This window comes from Nilaparvata lugens, chromosome 9 (genome assembly GCF_014356525.2).
Source record: "Nilaparvata lugens isolate BPH chromosome 9, ASM1435652v1, whole genome shotgun sequence".
NCBI classification, from domain to species: domain Eukaryota; kingdom Metazoa; phylum Arthropoda; class Insecta; order Hemiptera; family Delphacidae; genus Nilaparvata; species Nilaparvata lugens.
In genome coordinates, this window is record NC_052512.1 from 28432237 (window position 1) to 28438236 (window position 6000).

Sequence of the window (6000 nt, forward strand, 5' to 3'; positions counted from 1 at the left end):
TTATTCAATGTTAAATTTTGCAATAAAGTTGATTATTAATAGGTATGGTAGTATTATAAGAAAGGGAAGAACTAGCTTAAACACGTAGCCTATATATATTATATAAACTCATGTTATATCAATTATCCACTGCATACTGCTGTATATTACTGAAAGTTAATAACCCTGATCTACTTTCAGCCTACTTCATTTTATTAATCAATTATTTGATCTTATCTACCTATATAATTATTTTACTTTATCAATTTTCTGTTTTTTTCTCTTAAATATTCATATTGATTGAAACTTTTACAATATTCCCATAAATAAATGAATCCTTAGTTTAAATAATGAAATTAACGTCTTGGTAGAGAGTTAGTGGGGAGGATATTTTTAATATTCTTTACGAAGAATGGACATTGATATGTCCAAAGCTCTGCCAATTTATGTAGATGCATAACAATATCATTATTATCTATAGTTATTATATTACAAATTGCTTTTCATATCATATACAGTTGAATAATTATTTTCTTAGTCTATATTATGTGAATTCATCTATAATTTTGCTGAATTGTAAGCTATTGTATATAAGTGTATAAGCCAGTATATATTGTAATCTACATAAATAAATTACTCAATCAATCAATCAAACAAACCCCTCCACAGTGGGGGGGGGTTAGTGCTGAGGTTGGTGCTCCTTAACACCCTTAAGAAAGGGTCTCAACATAAAAATATCATTAGAGATTCTGTGTGCTTGTTGCTCAGTTTCAGAAAAATTTGAGCTAGGTTAGAGATCCCTCGACGAATGAATTTACTGAAAAAAAATTTTTCTTGTAGCTTTTTGATAAAATTATTAACGGTTCCTTAGTTATTCAAGAAATTGGATCTACTTTTTCCATAAGATCCTTATTTTCTGTTCAATCTTGACAAATGGGGTGTCAATGGACTCGTAATTAGATTTACTGGAAAAGTTATTCTTGTAATTTTTTTGTAAAATTAACGGTTTCTTAGTTATTTAAGAAATAAAAAAGCTGGATCTAGTTTTTTTCCAAAAAAGTGGGAATGAGGATCTTCATTTGAGGTTTATTGTGAGATTAGGGGTATGGCCAGGTTAAGTTAGTTCAGATTACATTTGTGACGTTGTAGCACCATAAAATACTTTTGAAATGAAACAACCGAGCTTTAATAGAATTGTAAAATGGAAAGAATAGATAGCCTAGTCAAGGTACCGCTCAAGTAAAATCGAATGTTATTTATGATAAAGAATAATCATATTATCTCAAGTGATAAGAGAACCATGCAAAATCATAATTAAACAATAATGAGAATTCTTTGGCAGTAAATAAAATTATAAAGTGGCTTGTATATTATTGGCAGATTATAAAAAATAAAAGATTGCATGTACATTTTGAGGTTAGAATCTTTTGTTTTGATTTAATACATCAATCGATCTAGGATCAATCGACAGTTTTTTGAATCGATACCTAATTAATGTTTGATTATTTGTGAACTCAGTGTTGTTGAAGAGTTCTTAACTGTAATTTATTCCCGTAAATATATTTTTAATACTGATAGAAATATATGAGAAATCTAGACCATACACGAGCCCCACGGAGACAAAAAGGACCTGGCCAATTAATTATTGGAGATAATTAATTGTTCTACAAGAACTACAAGAACATCATTACTGTGAGTGTATTAGTTCTAATGAGCTCATTAGCAGGCCTTTATCAGTGAATTGGGGAATTGATCAAAGCGCTATATAAATTTATTCAAGTTTAAGAAATTCGCAACGTGTTGAATACTATCATATATAGTTTGTAAGAACTATTTCTTATGAATTTATTTGATTTATGTAGGAAGCTTATTTCCATGCATGGCATGAACTCATAAACCCTGAGTTATTAAATTGTTATTTTTATTAATTATTATTTTGTTCATTGATCAAAGTATGTCCTGTTAAATCTACAGACCGAACAGGTTCTAAGTTGTTAATAAACCTTGTGATAATCATTCAAATATTAGAGAATTTATTTGTTTAGAGAGAATTATAGATATAAGGATACTTTTTATATATATTATTTCATGGGAATATATTTCATGTTTCATGTCAGCATACAGAATCTTAGAAGTTTTTATTATTTCCTAATTCATCTCGTGATATACAGTTTGAGCTGTCTTGATACCAAGCAATATTCTTCTGCAGCATATAAAATCAGTGAATCCAATTATATTGATATTATTCAGAGCATTTATTACTTGTCATCCTTTGATGATAGTAATACTATATAGCCGGAAAAATCTTACCGATAATTACATTAATAAGTCTACAGTATATCATATAAGGATCCAGAGAACTTCAAGAACTGGCATTGTAAGTTCCAAGGAATTTCAAAAGGGTAAACTGGTGCATACCTGTATTCATGACAAGCGTTTTAAGGATCAACTAGAAAAACCATAGTTGATCTTCATCATTCTCGGTTGAATATATGGTTACTGATAATCAGTCATGTGCCTGCACTTTTTAAAGATGATAGATAAGACAATTTTGAATAAAATTTAGAAATAGGCCGACACATCTAGAAAATACCTGAGTCTATACCTAATTCATGCAGGTGAACGGGCTAGAGTCAAGAAAACTTCAATTAATCTTGCCATGCCTGATTTAATAGGTTTATAGTATAGAATAACACTACAATTTGAAATAATTGAAAAATACACACAGCTTCAATAAACATTGGCAACTAAAATCGAACAACAGAAACAACAATTTCATGTTACTTTGGTGACATTCTTCATCTGATTCGGGGGCGCATTACTATCCCCGATTAGATAGCAATACGTCACAAAACCAAACAATATCAGTCATCAAATAACAAGTTCATTTCAACATGGAATTACTCAAGGAAGAAAAGCCCGTTGAACCCAAGTTTCGTCGATAGTAACCCATATAACCCATTTCATAATAATTTTGAATCCCCACTTTTGATTGACATTCTCGAATGAACCTTTGTTTCACTACACTGCACTTTCGTTGGTCTGTACGTTGCTTTATCGTCGGGTTACAGTACCTTGTTTTTGGCGGTGAGCTTTTACCGGTTGATTTGGCTTGACGGCGACGTCCTCTTACGTCCCTAGACCTGTCGTCTGAACGGGTGTCTTGAAGCGGTGTTACATAAAGTTGCGGAACCAAAGGGGTGGTAGTACAAGAAGTTGGTTTGGGGACACACATGAACCGCTGTAAATAAATGTATTACAGCATTAATTTCTAACTCTTCCTACAATTCATCAAAAGCTAAAACAGGAGTTTATTCAATTATTTAATTTAGATTTTATCTTGACGTTCTGATTTCATTCTCAAAATTCAACTTATCTAAAACAAATTTACTTGCCAGAGTGTCATTAATATACAATTAATTAAATTCTCTCATTCCATTTGAATCCTCATTTTATATAGATTTTTATCTTTAAACTACTGATTCTTTGTATCAGAATTAATGGATCTTTCTTCACAAATAATTCAAAAGTTCTGTTATAATTTAATAAATTCGCGTTCAGTTAAAAGCCTTAACGCCATGAGAAAACACAGTCAGAAAAATATAAAATTGAGTCTTAAACTCAATATGAACATAATCTTAAAAATTTCATTCCAATTTAAAGGCTATCTTCCTGACTTCCAGCAATACTCTACGATAATATATTTGTTGGAGCCAGCTCTAGTTTTCATTTTTCGTTTTTGAATTGGACGCGCGCTCCTCGTTCAGTTCGTATTTCTTCCACTTGAGTGCATCGCGCTCACTAGCCGGTAGGTTTTTTCTTTCAGTTCAGTCTCGCTTTGTAATAGCTTGCCTCGAGTCGGGATTGATATTATTCGTCGATCATTCCCAGAAGAAAATCGTTCTTCAAATTATTTTTTTCGTTAATGTTAAATCGTACACCATAAACCTACGTTTGGAAGAGTGTTTGCCAAACTCCCTTTAGTTGAAAGTTTTAAACTATTATTTTTCGATTGGAAAGTTCACCGATCTATAGTCTTTAAAGACATTGTAATATCTCGTCAGAAATATATGTGCAACGTTATATGATGGAAGCCGAATTTACCAACAGTAGATGACAATTAAGCTTGCCTTTTCACCATCCTTGATTCATCTCCTACCTCGGGGACACCTGAATACCTTACCTGGGAGTTGTAAGCTCAATAATATAAATATTATATTAGGTACTCTGCAGATTTTCGTGAGTTGTTCTTTTATATATTCATTGCATGTACTTGTTTCTGTAGAGATATCACTTGTTTCTTTTCTATTCAATACAGTCCACTTTACATCAAAATTATTGATTACCAATTTAAAATCAATATAAATTTCTTAAAGTTGAACCTTAGAGTTTACATTGGTCCACCAGGCCAGATTTTATTGGCTATTTTTTATTCAAATATTTGGCAAGCACTTATCCAATTTTATTGTAAATCGTTTGTGCATGCTAGGGTTCAAACCTGTTTGTACATTATGAATTGAGCCGATCAAGTTGGTTCACTCTTATCTCTATTGTCCGATCGGAACCGTTACTTTGCAATGCTGATAACGTTATCGCTTAGCTTGCTTCGTCTATTGAGCTTTCTCTGTTCAATTTGTACTAACATTATCATTTTGCTTGCTTGAATCATCAATGAAAATCGTTCATTGTTGCATTCGTAATTTTATTCGAAAATTAGTAAATGAAAATCATTAAGACCTTTCCAATATCCAATCATGAGTGAAAAGAAGTTAAAGCTCAAACGAGCTAAACTTGAGCAATATTTCTATCGTATTCAACGTACTTTCGAATTGTCGAAAAAGGCTTTAAAAGAAGAAGCTAGTGCTAAACAATTTCTAATTCTCTATAGTTCCACTCTTAAAACTGTTCAGGATTATGAAGCTGTTGAAATGGAAATACAGGAGCTTGAAATGGAAAAAGACCCGGAATTTGTACCCAAATTAGTAGTTCACATATGGAAATGTTCGAACATATGGAAGCAATTGCTAGTGAATTGAAAAAACGCAGTCAGGTTGTACCTAGTGTTTCTACCCGGCTCAACCTGTATCTTCCAATAAGGATTCGTCTAATATTTTACCGAAAATTGAAATTCCTGTGTTCGACGGAGATCAATCAAAATGGGCGGTATTCTACGAAATGTTTAAATGCATGATTCATGACAACAAATCGATTCCAAATCAACAAAAGGTCCAATATCTGGTGTCCAAACTATCTGGAGAAGCGGCTAATATTTCACGTCATCTACCACCTATTGCTAATAATTATGAAATTATTGGGATGCATTAATTAAGCGGTTCAATGACCCCCGCTCACTCTCAAATGTGTACTTGAAACAATTTTCGAATTCAATTGTCTAAAATCTGAGTCTCGTGCAGGTTTAGTTTCTATAGTTGATCAGTTCTGTGGTTCAATTACTGCTTTAAAACGCCTACGAAGTGAAGATGTATCTGATGCAATATTTCTGTTCCAAGCATTGAAATTTTAGATCCTGTTTCTCGAAAGGCATTTGAAGCTTCAGTTCATACTAAGGATGATCCCACATATACTGATTTTGTTCATTCATCGAAAGGCAGATTAAATCGTTACCGCATGACGAATCGTCTAACAATGCAAGCCAGTAGTGAAACCAATACCAAAATCCAAAGTGTTGGTTGTTCAATCGAATTCGCAAGTGACCAAATCACCGGTAAAAATATCAGAATGTCTGAAATGTTCGATGACAAATCATAAATTGATCAATTGTCGTCTTTTTCGTCAGTTATCACCTTGGGACCGTTTTCGTTTTGTTAAGGAGAAGGGTTGCTGTTTGAAATGTTTCTCGCCAGCCCATCGTATTAAAGATTGTACTTCTTCCAACTGCGAGGAATGTAGTCAGAAGCATAATTCGCTTTTACATTTCGGAAATGCTTCAAATTCGTCATCAAATTCGGATGCGAAAAAGGTAGAAAATAATAATATTACCTGTTGTTCTATCGATTCGAA